General features: G+C 36.8%; 1 protein-coding gene and 1 pseudogene across 5 annotated transcripts in view; one reads left to right on the top strand and one right to left on the bottom strand.

Moving 5' to 3' along the window:
* The window catches only part of BBS9 (Bardet-Biedl syndrome 9), a 417,930-nt gene that overhangs the window by 31,387 nt on the left and 365,483 nt on the right, over positions 1-21,060 (top strand). The gene's annotated exons all lie outside the window — the stretch shown is intronic.
* LOC123789082 (gamma-aminobutyric acid receptor-associated protein-like 2 pseudogene) lies at positions 12,080-12,387 on the bottom strand (annotated as a pseudogene).

Genomic DNA, 21,060 nt, shown 5'->3' with positions numbered 1-21,060 from the left:
GCTATCAGAACGAACTGATTTTCACTGTTCTTTTTTTTTTAATTTTCTAAATGTATTTATTTACTTATTTATTTGAGAGAGAGAGGGGTGGGGGAGAGAGAGAGTACAAGCAGGAGGGACGGAGGGAGAAGGAGAGAGAATCTGAAGCAGACTCCACACTGAGTGTGGAGCCTGACTCAGGGCTCAATCTCATGACCCTGAAATCATGACCTGAGCCAAAACCAAGAGTTGGATGCTTAACCAACTGCACCACCCAGATGCCCCAAAATTGTACACTTTAAATATGTGCAGCTTATTGTGCAGAAGTTACACCTCAATAAAGTTATTTTTTAAAAAAGCAAGGGAGTGAGAAATCCTAAATTCAGAAGTGAGGTTCCTTCGGGTGTGGGCAGGCAAGGTAGGAGCACACAGATGGAAGGTATTGATGAGGTCCTAGTTCTGGGGCTGGGTGGTAGATTCCCTGGTGTTCGTTAGACATTAATAAATCCACAAATAAATGAAATAAAAGCAGGCCACATATGATTTTCACTGTTCTTAAAAAAAATGTCTGACATATTTAGGGGACCCAGGCCTCTGTTGTTTAATAAACTGTTTTAATTCTTTTCCCTCTACTAAATCTTCAAAAAGCAAATTTCTAAATTCTGTGCATCTGGAGTCCAAAAAATTATGGTAAGAAAAAAGTGCTTTGGAAAAATGAAAGTAAGTTTTAATTTTTTTTTGGTAGAATCAAAACAATTCTTGAGACCACCTATTACATGTTTTATTGATTGTACTGTACTTTAAAAAAAACCAATTAGGTTAACCCAATCAAAATAAAGTTTTAAGTCAGTAAAAAAGGATTCCTTGCTTTTGTGTGGCATTTTTGCTAGATTTAATAATGGACTTCCAAAGTAATGATAGTTGCTAATTGTTTTGAAAAGAGCAGATGACTTTGTACTTATATCATACCTTCTCTTAGTTCTTAAATTATGCCTTACACTTAAAAAGTATCTTTTGAAAAAGCAAGAGGCCTTTCTGACATGCTTTTACTTTCGTATGGTTAAGCAGAACATTTCACAATTTGAAACAGAAATGTCTGAGTAGCAGAAGTGATTATTCCATTTAACGGGTTTGAAACATGTTATATCATCGTGGTCTCTACAAAAAATATGAAAAAGTAGTGGGTTTGGTAAATTAGTAAAAATCAGCCATATTGGCAGATTTCCAGGGGTAATAGGGAGTTACTACTAATAGGTACATGATTTCTTTTTGGGAGGATAAAAATGTTCGAAAATTAGATTATGATAATGGTCGTGCTGTTCTGAAAATAGAGTAAATACTTGAGCTGTATATTTTAAAGAGGTGATATGTAAAATATATCTCAATACAATTGTTAAAAAAAATTAGCCATGGGATAAAATCTGTTGCTAGAGAGGTGATAGTACAGTCTCCATATCCTATATTGCTTGGGGCCATGTAAAATGACATAACACTCTCACAAAGCAGGTTGGCTATTGAAAACCATGAAATGGTTATGGATGGTTACATGTGACTTATGGCAATGTATATTAGGAAATGATCCAAAATACAGAAAAATCATATCAAGTTGCCATATAGTTATTTCTTTCCTCTTTCCCCTTCCTTCCTTTCATAGGTACATTTATATATTTATTTGTAATAGAGAAAAATTAGAATTGATCTAAATGATTAATAGAGGAGAATGACTAAATTTTGATGCATAGATTCAGTAGGTTATTATGAAGCTATTAAGATTGTTTTGTTTGCGAAATGTACATCTTTGTACATAAATCTTTGTCCACATTTCTGATTATTTCCCTAGGATAGAATGTGGAAATGGGGATATTGAGTCAGAGGTTATAAAAATTTTTTTCTCAATCTGAAAACGCTCCCTGCCATATACTATATAAATAAATTGTAAAAAGGACAGAACTTAAGGAGAAGAAAGTAAAAGTCACTCCAGGATATGCGCATTTCAATACAAAGCCCATTTTCTAAGCCTGATGTCACTGTGTGTGCCTAATGTGCACCTTTCTAGGAGCGAGTGGGTCAGTCTTTTAATTTGAAAACTTCCCTAGACGTGATCTGAATTTAAAAAAGGAAACTTAAAATTTGTTGTCTTCTATCTTCCTCTGTATTTAGGATGCCTTCTTGTGGAATTATTTAGTTGTATAATCATGTCAGTAGTCCTGAAGAAAGAAATTAAGCAGAAAACCTGGCCCCATTTTAAACAAATCGGTTTATAAGGAATGGGTGGGGTGGGGTGGGGAGGCAGAGTGAATTTATTTTGCATGTGCACCAGAATAAACTACCACTAGATGGCAGTCCTCTACAACCTTGGATTTTAGTTGTTTCTACCTTTAAATAAGGTATGGTAAGAAATCACCAGTGGAGGAATTTTGAGCCCAAATAATACTTTACTTTGTACTAAAAATAAACTTAACTTCTTCATGTTGCAGAAAAGTAATAGAGTGGTTTTAAAAAAAAATTATAGTAGATAACATTTCAGAATATAATGTAAAAATGCTTTCTAGCTGTGCTTCTCAATTGCATTTGAATCACAATGGGATCTTGATAAAAATGCAGGTTCTAACTCTGTTAAGTCCAGAATTGGACCTGAGTTTGAATTTCTGAGACTCTCCTCAGTGATGCCAGGTCTCAGAGATCTAGAGGTATGTTGCTGTCCTCCATCTGCTGAGTACTGTTCCGTACTAGGCACTGCTCTAAATGCTTTACGGGTTGAGTAGTAACACGATATACTAAGCAAATGGTAGAGAAGGGATTCTAGCTCAGACTCTCTGCTTCCAGAATCTTGTGGTGTTAACCGTTCTTAAATGCTTCTTTGTCTGGGCTGTGAGTAAATTAATCTTCCTAATTCAGAAAAAAACTTTCCTATTAGAAAGAAGAGTATCTTGGTTTGGCTGAAGTTAGTGCATAACTTTGATTCTTTGTAGATTATGGACTACATGTTGAGTAACTTCTGGGTCAGATACTTGCTTTTTCCATTTGATTTTTTGGTTTGTGGTTTGGTTTCTAAGAAAAATCCTCCCTGAGTCCCCCAATAATCAGAGAGGTTATACATGGGTGGGTAATAATATGATTTGAAAGTAGCAAAAGAATGATGACTGTTTTTTTAACCTTTTTTGTTTGCTTGTTCATTAAGAAAATCTTTCAAAAACACCTTTTATACATTTGCAAAAACTCAAAGGTACATTCCTTTGATGCAGTAGGTTTGGCTTTATGTCAAGCTACATGTAATGTCTATTAATGAGAAAAATGGTAAGGAAATAGGAAATCTAGTTTTATGAAATAGTTGAAGAATATTTGCTTAATATCTTCCATTATTCAGACTACTACCTACCATTCCAGAATTTAAGTTAAAATTCTTTCCATATTATACTTTTTAGGGAAAAATGACCGATATTATGGCTGTTTTGGGCTTTTTTAAATAAAAGGAGCGTGGGAGATGTGTTTGAAGTTAAGAAACGTTTGTAGTTTCTCTGATATAAATCTAAATTGCTTTTTTTTAAAGAACGTGTGACTCTGGGTTTTTATAAAAATGGTAGTTTATCTTTGCCTTTTATACTATTGACAAATTAACGCTTGCAAAAATACCTAGTTAAGATAAGGTTGCCAATTCAGAATTGTATTGTGAAAAGGACAGCATTAATGTGGACTGACAGAAAGCCAGTGGTACAGTGAAGAAAGAATGCTATTGTTTTAAGGTCAACAACTGCAAATACTTAGCTTGGTAAAATAAGATACTTTATCTAGTGTATGTAATACATGTTGCTACCATCAAGATAATTGAGTTAAAACTTCCTTTACTCATAATATGACTTAGAGACCCTATAGTTATATCCTCAGTTATCACAAATTTGTCCTGTAAGGTTGGGACAAGTTGGCAAACCTTACAATGTATATGGCTCTTTCAAGTGTGCGAAAGGGACATTGGGAAGAAATAGTTGATTTGTTGGAGATGTATGGGAACTTTCAGGGACTAGAATAAGTCTGGTGTTAGTCCTCCCTTGCATCATCTCTCTCCATCCATCCATCCATCCATCCATCCATCCATCCATCCTTCCAATGCACATTTACTGAGAGTCTTCTGAGTACCCAGGCACTGTACTAGTTTCTAGGAGTAGAAAGATGAAAAAAAGATAGTTTATGTTGTCAGGCAGTTTGCAACCTAGGGGGCAATAAAGACTAAGAATTATGATATAATGAGGTAGATTGTAATAGAATGGATATGTACAGAGTTAGAATGGAGCCTTGAGGATGGAGCACCTTCCTCAGGCTGAATAAATGTGTGTGTGTGTGTGTGTGTGTGTGTGCGCGCGCGCGCGCATGCACATGCTTGCGTACAGGGCAGATAGTACATAAAGGTGGGGGAATGTACTGTTACCTATTTTATTTCAGCTCTTCATTTTTATCCACTTTAATCTGGAGGTCACTAACCCCAGTTTCCTATAAATGAACAGTTTTATAGTCTTCAGTATAAAGCTTTCATTGCCCATAGGCTGAGCTATTCAAATTCTCACTGGGATGGTTTGTTCCTCTTGAGAAAATTATTTTTCAGACTTTGCAGCACTTAAGAAAAATTATTTTGCTTTAAAAAACTTTGGCATTTTTCAGGCTACTAAATGGACCTTCTTACCTATAGTTTAAAGCCTTTAGTAAGGCAAAATTTTCTTTTGCTACCAGCTAATCTTATGGAGAAGGATATTGTACTCTAGAGATGGATAGAGTACTATGACTATATTTGTTAAGAATGAAAAATTAAAGGATAGGGATAGGAGATGAAGGAACACAGATTAAAACATAAATGGAGAGACAGAGCAAGTCATGGAAGAGGGTTTCAAGAGGTACGGAAGGAGTCAGGAGAGTCAGAGGTTAAGCAGCTGGAGTATTAAAAAGAAACTATTGGAGTTAGCTGTTTGAAGGTCACTGGTGATCTTAGGGAGAACAATTTTAACAGAAGGATAGGAGCCCTGGTCCAGTTGCCCCAGAATGAGAAATTCATAGGGAAGAAATGGAAATCACAAAGGAAAGCTATTCTGTGGAGAGGTTTGACTATGAAGGGTAAGAGAAAGTTAGGTAAGGCTATAGCTGGAGGGGAAAAGGTTTTAAAAGGAGGGAGAAGTCTTTGAGGAGGTAACATGAATCTTGATCTGATAAAGAAAATGTATTCCATAATATTTTGTTGAAAAAATTAACTTGGATACATTTTTATTTGAACAGTTATGCTGTTTGGATTATGATGGGCCCGTTCCTTCAAGTTTTATTTCTTATCACATAATTTGTGCTTTATAGTCATGTTGAATTATTGCCTTCTCTTCATAATGAATTTGTGGTTTATAGGAAAAAGGTTTTTTTAATTCTTCAGTAGAGATTATCAGCACCATCTGATTCTTTCTTCAATTTTTAGCCTTCTCTGACAGTTCGTCCTTCCTTCCTTCCTTCCTTCCTTCCTTCCTTCCTTCCTTCCTTCCTTCCTTCCTCTTTTCTTTTCTATTCTTTTCTTTCATCTATGTATCTATGTATGTGTGTATTTGTCTATCTATCTATAATTTTACTGTGGTAAGGACAATTAACATGAGATCTACCCTCTTAACAGATTTTTAAATTGGGGTACAGTTGACATACAACCTTATGTTAATTTCATGTGTATAATATAATTATTTGGTATTAGTATCTCTTAACAGATTTTCAAGTGTACAATATAATATTGTTATCTTCAGTCTGCTCTAATTTTTAAAATTAGTTTTCTTGATTATTAATTTTTGTTTTTCATGAGGATATTTATATTTTGAGCTTACCAGGTAACAGACAACTCAAGACTTAAAGAAATGTTACTATCAAAAACCAATACCTCTCAATTTCTGTATGTGCCACAATTTTGCTTTTCTATTGGGCGTGCTTCTTTTCTCTTTCTAACCTTGCCTTTAGTGCAACTGAGGATTCTTTTTTTTTTTTTTCAAAGAAATTTATTTACTTATTTATTTTAGAGAAGGAGAGTGAACATATGTACGTGCTTGTAAGCAGGGGATGGGGCAAAGGGAGAAGAAGAGAATCTCAAGCAGATTCGCGCTGAGTGTGGAGCCCAACATGGGGCTTGATCTCATGACCCTGAGACCATGATCTGAGCCAAAATCAAGAGTCAGACACTTAACCAACTGAGGCACCCAGGCACCCCATAAAGATTTTATTTTTAAGGAATCTCTACACCCAGCGTGGGGCTCAGACTCATGACCCTGAGATCAGGAGTTACAGCTCTACTGACTGAGCCAGCTAGGTGACAAAACTGAGGATTCTTTTAACTGCAGTTGACAGTAGGCTTATTCAAGAATAAGACATTTACTGGCTATCACCATTTGGGCCTCCAGTGTGATCAGATTTGGTTTCTCTCTTTTCATCTTTTGCTTCCATTTCCTTGGACAGGCTATTTCCTCTTGGTTTCAAGATGGCTATAGCAGCTCTAAATTTTCTTAGATTCTAGTCCATGTGAAAAGTGCCTGCCTTCCTTCCAGAAGGCTCAGCAAAGGTCTTTTTCCAACTCGGTGGCTCTGGTTAGGCCATCTCTGAACCAGTCGCTGTCACTAAAGGAATGCAGTTAAGCTTGAGTCTGAGTTAAGTGTGGGAGAGGTAGGGCTAGTTTTGCTATTAACTACTAAGACTAAGAGTGGAGAGGGGTGGACCTTTGGGGGAATGTAGTCAAATAATGAACTGTGGTGAGTTTGAGGATTTTGGAGTTGATCAAAGAAAAAGGCATGACTATGAGATGTCAGTAGCCCCCAGTGAGCTTTATTTGGGTGGTGGTTTGACAGGATTGCATTCGAGGGGAAGTCCTTCACTGCAGGAGATTTTCCAGAGACCATGGCAGGGGACTACCACCTACAAGGGGAAGTGGGCAAGGAAACTCCCTGGGGAGAGGGAAATCTGAGTGGGACTATATTTGTAGGATATTGCTCAGGTTCAAGATGGTGAGTCCTGGTCTGGAAGCTTTGGAGGGCAACAGTGACTTCTGTAGCTCCAGGATTTGTCTTATCTATGGCTAGTAGGTATTAGGTGGATTTTTGCAGAATATGCAAAGCAGGCACACCATAAATGACTAAAAATATGCTAATCTGGGCTATAAGTAAAGCAAATGAAAGTTTACAAATTTAAGTTTGTCACCTGTGGGCTTTGAGTTCACATTCATGGTCAGCCTGCTGTGAGGAACTAAACAACTTGGGGCCAATATATAGGGGCCACCTTTAACCCAGGTATATAACATTGACGGAAGAGGATGAAATAGGTGCTAGTGGCCAAAACATTGTAAATGTCCATCTTGCCTTTGACTTCACTTTCTCTCCTAGAACCTTCCTGGGGTGCTGCTTTAGAATGGCCAGGAGAGGCAAGCAGTGGTCATTTGAGTGTGCCATGAGGTGTTTATGTGAACTGGAGGAGGCAGGGGATAAGCCGTTGAAGAGTGTGCTCTGCTCTGGGCTGCATGCAGTCTCATTCTGGCTATAGTGTGGGGGTGATAATTACTCCAAATGTTTGTTCGTATTTAGAGATTTGTTGTAATTCAGTTTAATCAAATGCTTTGCAAGGCCATTTGTCATGTTTTTAGTTCTGGGTTTAGTCTATATTAAATTTGGCAGCATGTTCCAATTCTTTATAGATAAATTGAAACTTGAAGTGATGTAGGGCATGATTTTACTTCATCTTTTTCTCTTGCAATACTCCCTGCTACCAAAATGTGTATACTTTTGTTATATGTAATTATGTTCATAAAGGAATATTTTAAACATATGGATGTGTAGAAAAGAGGAAGTAAATGATTTAGCACCATCTTCCAAATATAACCACCAATAACGTATCAGTGTGCAATAAATAGACTATAGCCTAGAATATTCCAACCTGAGTTAACCCAGAGTCATTTTATATTTCTGGAATTAAGCTATCTCACCATTAAAATGTCACAGTCATTGAGAAAGTATGTTTATCCTGTGAAATCTGGTGCTATATAATATGGGATGTATGCAAGTAGTGGCAATAAATACGTGAAATAGATATATTTCTTAGCAAAGCTTTTACTTAATATGAATATATCTTGAAGTCAGTTAAAGAATTTATTAAATATTGGTCTTCAGTTTACATCAGTTGAAAACACATGGATTTACTAGCAAACAGAAAAAAAAACTTATATTACTTGGGTTTATCTATAAATAGAAAAAATAGCATGTTATATGGTATTCCTAAATATTTGGCGATGGATGTATTTTACCTGTCAATTCTTATACTCCAAATCAAACTGGCCTTTCCTTTAAAATGGTAAAAAATTTCATACAGTGATTTTAAACCTGTGCATATTTTATATTCTGGGAAAGCCTTCTTGAGGGCTGTGTCCAGTCACAGCTCAAGATGTCTGATAACAGTGTCTGCAGGTGGATGGGGAGTACCCTAGATCAGCACTCTGGCAGTGAGGGGGAGTACCCCGTGTCAGTACTCTGGGACTGATGGGGAGCATGTACAACGTCACTTCTGACAGTCATCGGTGCATTCTGCTTGTCTTTGCTACTTTGGCTTTTCAGGTTCCCTTTTCAGTCTATATGCTTGGACTATCACTTGAAATTGATTTTTGTTTAATGAAATTTGAGATTTCCCTACATGAAGTAATCTCTGAGAGTCATTTTAGATCTGTTCCTTTTACATCTTGTTCATATTGTGTGGATCATCCACTGATTATTGGAGATTTGGTAGATGACACTACAACCGTATCTCACTTGAAAACAAATTGTTTCTCAATTGTTATAATGTTGTATTTCATATACATGTATATGTTGTTAGGATTTTGTTTGGTTCTCATTTTGTTTTAGTTTTGCAGCCTTCCATATCACCCTGTCATTGGTGCTTGTTTTGTTTAATTCATATTCTTACTAGTTAGAGAGAGGGTGTATGTGAACTCTTCGAGAAAGAGGGAGAGGCCTTCTGTAAGCTTAGTGAGGGCAGAGACCATGTCTCTGTTCACCATGTTTCTAGTATCTTGCACAGTCCTTGGCATATAGTATTTGTTGGGTGAATGAAGCAAAATTGCCATGTGTTTGCACAGAGCTGATGTTCTACACATCAGGCTTTCAAGGTTATTTTTCGGAAACAAATGTTAGCCCAGCGCACTCATTCTAGCCAACTTCTGAGTTTTCTCCTCTTCCTTAACAAACGCGTGTTGACCGACTACTGCAGTGCAGAGGTTATAGTAGTTACCATAGTGGTAAAGGTGGAGGTGATTACTTGGGGCTCCAGGCTTAACCTCTACTCAAACTATTTCCCCATATGCTAGTGAGGCAGCATTTATACAAGTCAAGCTTAACAGTAGAAATAATGAGCTTTTTCATTGATTTGGAGTTTTGTTTTATACATTATTCATCCTTTTGTTATCAATATGTTTTTTGCATAAAATGTGATATTCACAGTTGTCGAGTAGTTGTGATAATATTCACAAATCAAAAAGGTTTTAGTTTTCAAAAATTATTTAAATTCTTTGGTATTTGGTATAAAAGACATTTCTTCTTCTCAACCCTTTTATCTCTCTTCTCTCAGTGTCTGTGAGAGCTCATTTTCCTTGAACTCTTCAAGTTCTTTTATTTCACTTTGATTTTTTTCACCAAATGAAACTTCAGAAAAGTAGAATTTTTACCAAGTAAAGTTTAAAGTTAGAATGTAGGCATAATATGGGCATGGTATAGATTATAAAGGTCTGGCAGCACAGTAGTCCCACATTTGTGACCGAAGTGGAAAGAAAATGCTGTATATAAAAGGTTCAGTATGTTTGGAATATAATTGTCAGTAAAGAAGGTGAACAGATTTTACTAATAATATATATGAGCATGGTGAAATATTTTTTTAAATCATAAAATGACTTCTATAAGCTTGTATGGGATTATATTGTCACATAAATAAAAATTCATGCATTCTTTGGAATAAAAAGCCCGCCAAAGAAAACAGTGAACCGAAGAATAAGTAAATCACCTTTTGCCTCATCTTGAGGCAACCCTAGATAATCAGATCCTCAGCCTTCAAATAACTTCTAATTGTCTAAACTGAAGCTTTTTTCTTGTCTGCCAAGGAAATGTGTTAGTGGCCACATGTGGTTGCTGAGAGGCTGTGCTTCCCAAAGCCGTCTGGATTCTTTGATAGTCATCCAGAGAGTGAACTGATATGCTCAGCTGGGGTGAATGGACAGCCAGAACACAGTCTTGCTTTTCTGTGTGGGGATATTAGTGCTAATAAAAGATTAATGCTATTTTCCTTATAGGGAATCAACAGATAATGTTTTGATAACCCTGTCTCACCAGTGAACCATATGGCCTTTATTTTCTAACAGATATGGTTGAAATGTTAGAGAATAATGTTAGAAAAGGATCCCTATGGTGTGCTGGCTCCTGTTCCTTGCCTCGGCATTAAAATGTAGGTGTTTTATAATACTGGAGAACTTCCCTCATTTGTTTTTAAGATCCTTTATGGATCCATAGTGAGAAGTCGGAAGATCAAGGGGATAATAGGATTGATTCTCATCCTGTGCTGGGTTTTCTCATATTTATGGCATTCATTTATAAAATCTTTGGTCCAAGACCTATAAAACAATGTTACTTTCAAACAGCATCTTCCTGTATACTTAGTTCCTGGGGGAAGGTTATAAAGAGGGTTCTCTGTAGTCTGCAAATTCGTTTTTTACGTGATCATTTAAAGTTGTTACTTTTCTTGAAAGGTGAATTCTGATTCCTTCTATATATATATACTATAGAAATTTGGTGGTTAAATGCCTCCTTGCCTACTGTGGCTAAGAGGTGACAGGCTAAAAAGAATATTTTAAGTTTCTTAGTGTTGTTTGAAAAAAATAATTTCTTTCATGGTGGCTGAATGCCAAGCCTGGAAAAGTGTTATGGAAATGTCTGTGGTCAGGACTGCCTTTGACGAGAGAAAGGTTAAATATGGTAGTTTTGATAGGATTTGACAGCCATTTTTGATCTATATATATATGTTTCATCATGGTTCCTTTCTTAACAGTGGAATAACTAAGCTATTAAATATTTTACTCAATTGAGAAGGAAAATGATTACCATAAAACTACTTTATTTAAATGACACTGTGACATAAAATGTTCCAACAGTTTAAAATATTCATCTACAAAACATATTGCCAAGGGAAATGAACAGTCCTCCCCTACCCCCCAGTCTTTCTTGAATTAAGTTGATTCAGTAACCCTTTTCCAATCTACATGGAAACTCTTGCTTGCAGATTTAAATTCTAAAACACAGGGTAGAGATATATGTTAATGTTTAATATGAAAAACAAAGGTTTGTTGACTACGACCAAGTTAAAGTTATTTTAAGAGTACATTCATAGTACTCTGTGTAGAGGATATCTATCTGCACACACATATATAAGTATGTGTGTGTATATGTAAATACACATGTATATATATGCATGCACATATACACACACATGTATATATACACACACAAGCCCACATACACAATAACCATTAAGTATATTATCTTTTTTTTTTTTTTTTTTTTTTTTGCTTTTGTAAGAGGAAGTTTTATTGTTAATTATTTACCTTAATAGTTTCAGGAAGAGGAACAGATTAGCTCAGTCCAACATGATTGGCAGTTGGCAAAATCTAGTGAAGCAAGCGTTCTGGTTGCTAAGGATTTAATTTAGGTGCTTTTAATACTTAGCCATCTTTAACACTTCAAACATAATCCAGAAGAAATTCATTATCTCCCTCCCTTTCATTACAATACCCAGCCTACCTCACTTTAATATGGAAATATCTTCATTAAATATGATCTTCAGAGGAACAAGTTCCGTGGAGAGTATAGCCATGAGGACTGTGCACAGAAAGGAAAACTCATAACAAAACTCTGTATGTTAATTTACTAACCTAAGGAAACAAGACCTTCCAATATATTAAAAAATAAATCCAGTTACAAATGCATTACTAGGTCTATGTGAAGAGGTCTGGTAACTGAAAATGGCTGGCTATTTACAAGACGTGCAAATAGGAACAGTGCACCTAGCCCAGCAATGGCCCTCAGAAGTCAAAAATGTTCTCTCCACTGTAGGCCACATACCGGAATCCATCTTCATCTTTTCCTTCTCCCATAGTTAGGCTGGACTGTGGGACTGTTTTACCCACAAACAGGAAGATTGCCTAGCTGGATCCTCTTCCTCATCATCCACAGTGATGTCAGATGGAACCAGATACTCCCGTTTGTCATTGTCAACAATCTGAGAGCCTGAGACTTTTTTCACAATCACCAGAACCCAGTCAGGATATTTCGCTCAAATCTTCACAGATTCCATGCACCTGTGTTCCCGCAAGTGGTCCTCCTTGAACATTCACTTCCTGACGGTGGCAGGGAAGGGATGCAGCCAGCTCTTGGAACCATGGAGCTCAGTGCACCAACCACAACAACAACAACCTTGATTATCGTTTTGATGTGCTTTTGGGTGGTTTCCAATTTTTTTTACTAATGTGAATAAAACTGCTGTGAACATTCTTATGTAATTCTTTATGTGGACAGTAAATATTTTAAGTGTTATACATATGTAGGATGATTTAAGAATTATATTGCTAAAGGTTTTTTTTCCCATTTTTTCACTATTATAAAATTTTGGGATACTCGAATATCAAGAATAGAATCCTAATATTAGTAGACATGTGGAAGAATGGTATTACATGTATTTACCTCTTCAACTTCTAAAGATATAAAATTTGCACCATCAGGGGCGCCTGGGTAGCGCAGTCATTAAGCGTCTGCCTTCGGCTCAGGGCTTGATTCCGGAGTTCCGGGATCAAGTCCCACATTGGGCTCCTCTGCTGAGAGCCTGCTTCTTTCTCTCCCACTCCGCTGCTGTGTTCCCTCTCACGCTGGCTGTCTCTCTGTCAAATAAATAAATAAAATCTTAAAAAAAAAAAATTTGCACCATCACTATTTCATATAGTACATAATTTAAGTCATTTCTGGCTCACTTAGAATATCAGAAATGATTAAGCTTGGTGTATCAGAATGAGGCCCCCATATTATATTAATTTGATCTGTATTTCTGCCTAAGTTAAAAATAAGCAGGGTTTTAATACCAAATTTCCTTACATTGAAATTTATGAATAAGAAAGCATTTCTAGATCTTTGCTAAAATAAGACAGTATTATTTAATACGGAAACAATAACTGAGAATTATTCCTAAATCTAATTTGGAAAGTTGTATTCATGATTTTAGGGGACTATGAACATAAAATGTGTGAGTGGAAAATTAAGATTTCATATGGCTTTTTGCAGCTGGTTGATTAAGTTCTATACAGTTCATTGTCTTAAAGATGAAATTTGCACAAGGTTTTGGAAGGCAGGAGTTGTATATTAAAAGTTCTTGTTTCTAAGTTAGTACAAGATGGTTTTAACAATCTATCATCTTTCATTTACCAAAGGAAATATGTAAAAAGAAAAGGAAAATGTTCAGTGGGAACAAAACATTGAGATGATGAAAAGGTACAAGGAAAGAAAAAAGGCTTTAGAAAGACTACTAAAATGAAACTAGGTTTTTTCCTCAACAATCTGTCTGAATTCATTTTGCTTTCATTATATATCTAGCCTGGAGGCAAAGTATGTTGAGTATTACAACAAAGAGGGTGTTATAAGGAGGACTTTTTAAAAAAATAATAAAGTATAACATATGTGTAAACCATGCAACTTTGTAACAGGAAACTTTATAATAAGGGAAGACTGTGCTTAGCTTTTCCACAATTTTGGAAGAATGAGTTTTATTAGGTGTTAGACAAAGAAATTATCAACTGACTTTTATGCTGTAAGGTTGAAAGATTTGTTATGACCATTTCTAGACTTTAGCAGTGGTTTTAATGTGGGCCCTGATATATTAGAAACAGTGCCTAGCACTATTAATATGTCTACTGTTGCTAGTTCTCTTAAGGAATATGATGTTTAACTTTTGCCTTTCAATGAAAGATTATTCAAAATCCTGTTATTCTGTGGTTTTCTCAGCAGTATTAGGCTGTTCTTGAATTGATCAACACATAATATAATTTGGGAACCCAATCAATGGTTCTTTTATTTTTGAAAGATGGTGACAAATTCTTTTGAAACTTGGGAAATTGGCTCCATCAGTCATCCCTTACTCTTTCTTTGCTTCTCCTGCCTAACTTCCTAAAAACCATATTGTTTTGATGTCAGTGTGTAGAATAGATTATCTGTTGGGGAATCAGTGTGTATTAATTATATTGGAATAAATGTAAGCTTGACAAATGATATGGGTAAGTAGGCGTTGTGCCTAATAGGTTATTCAGTTAATGAAGACACTAAAATTAGGGACCTCTAACATGCCAGAACATATTTCTTGTAAATTTTCCCCAGTTTTGAGATTAACTGGCAATAGCTATATTTTTCTGGCTTTTTAAAGTCTAATATGTTATGGTAGAGTTTTAGGATTTATATAGTGCTTATTATAGAATAGTTGAGCTCTCTGTATTTATCACACTGCTATTGAAGTGAGCTAGAAGTATAGAAATCAGTCTTCTACCTTTTGGTTTTTCCATAATCTATCTTATAGAATATTATATCATACTCATTTTCCTGTCTTCTCTCTCCCATTTAAAAATGATTACACATCATGCACATTTATGTACTGTTTTCATTGAAGGTGGGGGAATTTAATGACACCACATAATATCCAGCCCACTGTAGGGATGTTAGAAAATCAGGGATGAAGTTTCTAGGCTTAGAGAGATGTTAGAAGTATGTTAGCAAGATAGATTATTACATATTTAAAAATAGACCGCTTTAAACCTTGCAAGATCACAGAAGCATTCAAAATAACTTTTAACCATGCGCAGTTCGTTTGATAAAAATAAAAAGCCAAATAGTACAGACAAACCTATGAAGACATTTCCCCCCACCCCCTGCCTTTCCCCCCGCCCCTTCATGGTTAACTCCTTATCTCTAAATAATGTAATTACACCACTATTTTTGAATTCATCATATTTAATTTTTTTCTGTTGGTGTACCACAGTGACAGAGTGTTTTGATCAATGACATGTTCTTTCTCTTATTTCCAGTTATATCACTATCTCATTTCCATTGCTGCTCATTTCTGCATCTGCAAAAAGGATACTCGAACTTCTCTTTCTTGTTTCATCAGCTTTCAACCCCTTGATTCCACATTTTGTAAAATGAGCACATTCATCATTTTATCTTTACCATTATTACTCTCTACCATAACTTTCTCAACTTCTGTCAACTCCACCTTTATTCTTGCTTTATCAGGGTTAATAATATTTACATACTGGTCTGTAATTGTAGCTAAATCTTCCGTGACTTCTCTATAGACGATTCTAAAAGTTAATAATACTTTGTTTGAGATATGTAAATATTGTTCAATGTAGTATATACCACGATCATATTTTCTTCTTTATGGTTACAATGTTCTGTGCTACCCAAACGAAAATGTTTCTAGTGGATTCTTTTTTCAAAAAATCCTACATTTCTTAAAAAAAAATCATATATTTCTTTACATAGACTTACAGTTTCTCAAGTTTTCTAGGCTTTCAGTCATGCTGTTGTATCTGTCAGTTCCCTTTGGTTCCTATTCCTATTATCTGTCAGTATGGGATTTTTTTTCTCCCCGATTTTTTACTTTTTGAATTATCACATTTTGTTCTGGAGTAATTTTTATTTCGTTCTTTTGTTTTTCTTGGGCTTTTCTTATTTCTGGCCTTCCTTAAGTGTCTGGTTGTCAGTTTTTTTTGTTTTGTTTTGTTTTGTTGTTGTTGTTGTTGTTGTTATTTTTTTTTTAGGATGAATCAATAGAAAGATTAAGTACTGTGAAAGTGGGTTGGATTTTGACCAGCCAGCCCAGCTTAAAGCGAGTGGTTGGGGAGCTAGTTTAAATTAGGGACCTCCAAATGTCAGAGTGGAGAGAGGAGGCCTATACATTCACAGGAACTAGCACCAGTGTTAATCACTATAGTTCTTCCCAGACAGGCCAATATTTCTCTAAAGAGAAAAACCCTTCTCTCTCTCTCTCTCTTTTGTTTTGAGGATGAAGAGCAATAAATACCTGCTTGTTGAATATATGTGACAAGTAGGAAGAGGGAAGGAAAGAGGACAGTCGGCAAGCTGGCTGTCCTTGGCTATTTATATATCTAATCTTTCTTTCAAAACATTTTTACTGAGATATAAGTCACATTATACAATTCACCTATTTAAAGCACACAATTTAGTGATTTTTATTATACTCACAAAGTTGTGCAGCCATGACCACATCAATTTTAGAACATTTTTACCACTCTGAAATAAATCTCTTACCATTAAAATGGTTCTGAGACTCAGTTTTCAATGTGTAGAGCAAGGATGGGGTTGGGGTTCCCATTCAGCTCCAAATAATTCTCCAGATAATTCTCCAGACACCAGCTTGGTGTCCTATAAGCCAGTTCTGACACTATCCATCTGGAGATAGCATCAGATCCCACAGGTTAAGGGGACAGTTCTACAAGATTGCTCCCCACCCCCACTGCACCCAACCATTTCCCCATTTCAGATGCCAGTTGTAAGCCCATGTTGTTAACCTGTGCTTCTGACCCACCAGCTACAGATTGGAAGTTCCCATGACCCTCTCCTTAGGCTTCAGATACCAGTCCCAAGCCTAGGTTGTTATGTGTACTTCTGATGGACCAGCTATAAATCAGAGGTTCCCGTGACCTCCTCCTTACGTTCAATTAATTTGTTACAGCTGTTCACAGAACTCAGACAACTTACTAGATTACTGGTTTGTTTATTTGTTTTTGTTTTTTAATAAGGGATATAACTCCAGAACAGCCAGATGGAAGAGCTGCATAAGGCAAGGTATGGGGAAAGAGGCTGGAACTTCCATGTCCTGTTTAGGTGTGCTGCTCTCCCCAAATTTTCATGTGTTCACCAACTTAGAAGCTTTCTAAGTCCTGTCCTTTTGGGTTTCTATGGAGGCTTCATTACTTAGGCATGAGTGATTAAATCACTGGCGGTTGGCTATCTGTTTCAACCCTCTAATCATATGATTCGTTCTCCTGGCAACAACCCCCATCCTTAGGTGAGGGCCAAAAGTCACCTCATTAACATAACAAAAGACACATTTATTGCTCCCAACACTTAGGAAATTGTGAAAACCCTTGGACATTTCACATAAATGGAATCATACAATACAAAGGCTTTTATGATGGCTTTCTTTCACTTAGTGTAATGTTTTCTTCCTTTTTTTTTTTTTAAGGGTTTTATTTATTTGAGAGAGAGCAAGCGAGAGTACAAGCAAGGGGGAGCAGCAGAAGGAGAGGGAGAAGCAGACTCCCCACTGAGCAAGGAGCCCAAGATTGTGGGGCTCAATCCCAGGACCCTGAGATCATGACCCGAGGCAAAGGCAAACACTTAACCAACTGGGCCACCAAAGTGCTCTTTAGTATAACGTTTTCAAGGTTTATCTGTACTGTAGCATGTGTCAGTATTTCATTCCTTTTTAGTGTAGAATAGTATTCTGTTGTATGAATATACCACATTATATTTATCTATTCATCAATTGATGGACATTTAGACACTTGATCCTAGCCAAAAGGCCGAGAAGCCATATTTGATGGACATTTAGATTTTCTACTTTATGGCTATTGTGAATTATGCTGTTGTGAACATTCATATACAAGTTTTCATTTCTCTTGGGTATGTATCTAGGAGTAGAATAGCTGGGTCTTACTGTAACTCTAATGCTTAAACTTTTGAGGAATCACCAAACATTTTTCCAAAGTTGCTGAACTTACTTTCATTCCTACCATTGATGCATTAGGGTTCCACCCAAGGATGAGGTTCTCCACATTCTTGTCAACACTTGTTATTATCCCTCTTTTTATTACAGCAACCTTAGTGGGTGTGTGGTGGTTATCTCATTGTGGTTTTGATTTGCATTTCTCTGGATTGTGTCCCTGGGCCCAGGGCCCAAGTCTTGTGAATTGTTGGGCTTCTTTTGAGAACAGTTAGGGGATGAACTAGCTGTTTTCCTGGAGAACCAAATATCTGTAGCTGTAGGTCTTTTCTCCTGAGGTGGTCTTCTTTCTCTATAGGTTTCTTTAACTTCTTTCTGGGGATCGTGAGCCTAGTCCCAATTAGAGGATTGACTATCCAGGATATAGACTTTTTCTTCAACCATGTATTTTCAGGTACTTGCTCCATTCCCATGCTGTTTTTTTTTTTTTTTTTTTTTTAAGATGTTATTTTTTTATTTGACAGAGACTGAGAGAGAGGGAACACAGTAAGGGGAGTTTGAGAGGGAGAACCAAGCTTCCCGCTGAGCAGGGAGCCTGATGCGGGGCTCGATCCCAGGATCCTGGGATCATGACCTGAGCCGAAGGCAGACGCTTAACAGCTGAGCCACCCAGACGCCCCTCCCATGTTGTTGTTGTTTTTTTTTAATAATAATTTTTTTATTGTGTTATGTTAGTCACCATACAGTACATCCTTAGTTTTTGATGTAGTGTCCCATGCTGTTCTATATCTGTGTCCCTCTAATCTGGAGTCCCTTGTCTCGTTCAGCTTCTCCAGAGATTATGCTTTTTGTCTTCTGTGAAGGTTTGTGTATCCGTTACTTACATACCTGTTTAAATAACTCTCTTGTCTTCAGATCCATTCTTTTTTTTTTTTTTTAAAGATTTTATTTATTTATTTGACAGAGAGACAGCCAGCGAGAGAGGGAACACAAGCAGGGTGAGTGGGAGAGGAAGAAGCATGCTCCCAGTGGAGGAGCCCGATTCGGGGCTCGATCCCAGAACACTGGGATCACTCCCTGAGCTGAAGGCAGACGCTTAACGACTGAGCACCCAGGCGCCCCTTCAGATCCATTCTTAACCCACTTTCTCTGATACGTGGTGCTTTTACTTCCTGAGCCTTTTTAGAATTTTATGGGGTGAGTAAATATATTCTTCAGGCATTTAGATTTGGCCTTGCTGTGCCCTTTTGTATTGTTTACCTTTTCTCTGTTCACTTCCCATCTTCATAGATTGTGGTTAGGCTTACTACAGTTCTTTTGATTTCTTTGAAGGAGTTTATGTTTCTTTATTTTACTCCTTTTTATTTCGGGTGGTTTTTTCAGAGAAGAGGACATAATAGTCTTTAATTAACAATCTTGAAATAGGAAGTCATACTAACTCTTTTGATATAATGCCTCAGAGTCACTAGTCAGGTAAAGAAAATGTGAGTGGCTGTCTCCACAGGCTCTTAATTTCTGCCCTGAGTGAAATAATAATAAAGGGGGTCAGAATGCGTGCCAGGTCATGATTACAGAAGCTTGGCTGTAAGCCATGGGCAAAAGCTTGGTTGTCTGCCCCCACAGTTGAGTGAATGGTTTCACCTCTGGGACCCAGTGAATGTTCAGACGGTTGAGTAATCCAACCTCAGGCACAGGGTTGGCAGCAGGGCAAGTAATATCTGAGTACTTGGCATGATAATTAATGGGGAACATAAGGAGAGTGTAAACATTTGACAGGACTTTGTCTCTTAGTTTCTTAAAGTTTCATTTTCATTGCTATCAATAGGACTGGTTTTGCTCAGAGAATGGGGGTATTCTTAATTTTAGCAGATACAAGGATTACTATCATTCTCACATGGTTTCTCTAGGGAAAGGAGGTGAACACTCTGTTAGTCCGTGATCTAGTATAAGAGCATTTTTAAAACCAGTTTATTTTTATTAATTTTTAAAATTTTTTACTTAAAAATTGAAGTATAGTTGATATACAATGTTACATAGTTTCATATGTACAACATAGTGATTCAACAACTGTATAAAATGCTATGCTCACAAGTGTAGCTCCCGTCTGTCACCATACTTTGCAATCACAGTACCTTTAACTGTATTTTCTATGCTATACCTTTCATCTCCATGACCTACTCATTTCATAACTGGAATGAGCCCATCACTAAGGTCAGAGGATGATAGGTAAGGTCTTGGTTAAGTTTTTAGCTCTTTGGTAAGTTGTGGGGATTGAGTTAGTCCTATTTGGATCACATAGAATTTGGGAACAGATGCTGGCTGACAAAAATCATATTTGCTGTGCAGAGAAAAGACAAAACTCTAGTGGTTCTCAAACATCAGTGTCCTCCAGAATCACCTGGAAGGTTTAATGAAACACAGGCCTGCTAGGCCCTACTCTCAGAGTTTCTGACTCAGTAGGGGTCAGAAAAATGCTGGGGTGGGGCCAAAGAATTTGCATTTCTAATACGTTTCTACATGATGCTGATATTGCTGGTGTGGGGAACTATACTTTGAGAATCACTGCTTTTGAATAATGGTTCTTAAATTTTAGTGTGCAAAGAATTTTCTGGGAAGATTTACTTAAAGTGTTGTGTCTAGGGCCTCACTTCTGGAAATTCTGGTTTTAGAAAGTTTGGGGTGAGGGGGCGCCTGGGTGGCTCAGTTTTTAAGCGTCTGCCTTCGGCTTAGGGCGTGATCCCAGAGTCCTGGGATCGAGCCCCACATTGGGCTCCCTGCTCTGCTGGGAAGCCTGCTTCTTCCTCTCCCACTCCCCCTGCCTGTGTTCCCTCTCTCGCTGGCTGTCTCTCTCTCTATCAAATAAATAAATAAAATCTTAAAAAAAAAAAAAAAAGAAAGTTTGGGGTGAAGCCTAGGAATCTGAATTTTAAAGTATCCCAGCTAATTCTGTTTTTTTTTTTTTTTTAAATTCTACCGTATGGATATATACCACATTTTATCGATCCATTCATCATTTGATGGACAACCCCAGATAATTCTTACACAGGATCCATAGAAGATCAACCCACCATACTATGAGAAATGCTGCTCTGTAGGTTTCATGTAACAAAGATTATAAGTTAATGATCCTGAGGCACCTGCCTGGCTCAGTCAGTAGAGTGTGCGACTCTTAATCTCCGGGTTGTGAGTTTGAGCCCCCTGTTGGGTGCAGAGATTACTTAAAAAAATTGAAAAAATAAATCATCCTTATTTATTTATTTTTACTAAACTGGAACACTA

This window comes from Ursus americanus, chromosome 3 (genome assembly GCF_024610735.1).
Source record: "Ursus americanus isolate L20-20 chromosome 3, mUrsAme1.1.p, whole genome shotgun sequence".
Taxonomy (NCBI): domain Eukaryota; kingdom Metazoa; phylum Chordata; class Mammalia; order Carnivora; family Ursidae; genus Ursus; species Ursus americanus.
This window is presented reverse-complemented; position numbering and strand designations above follow the sequence as displayed.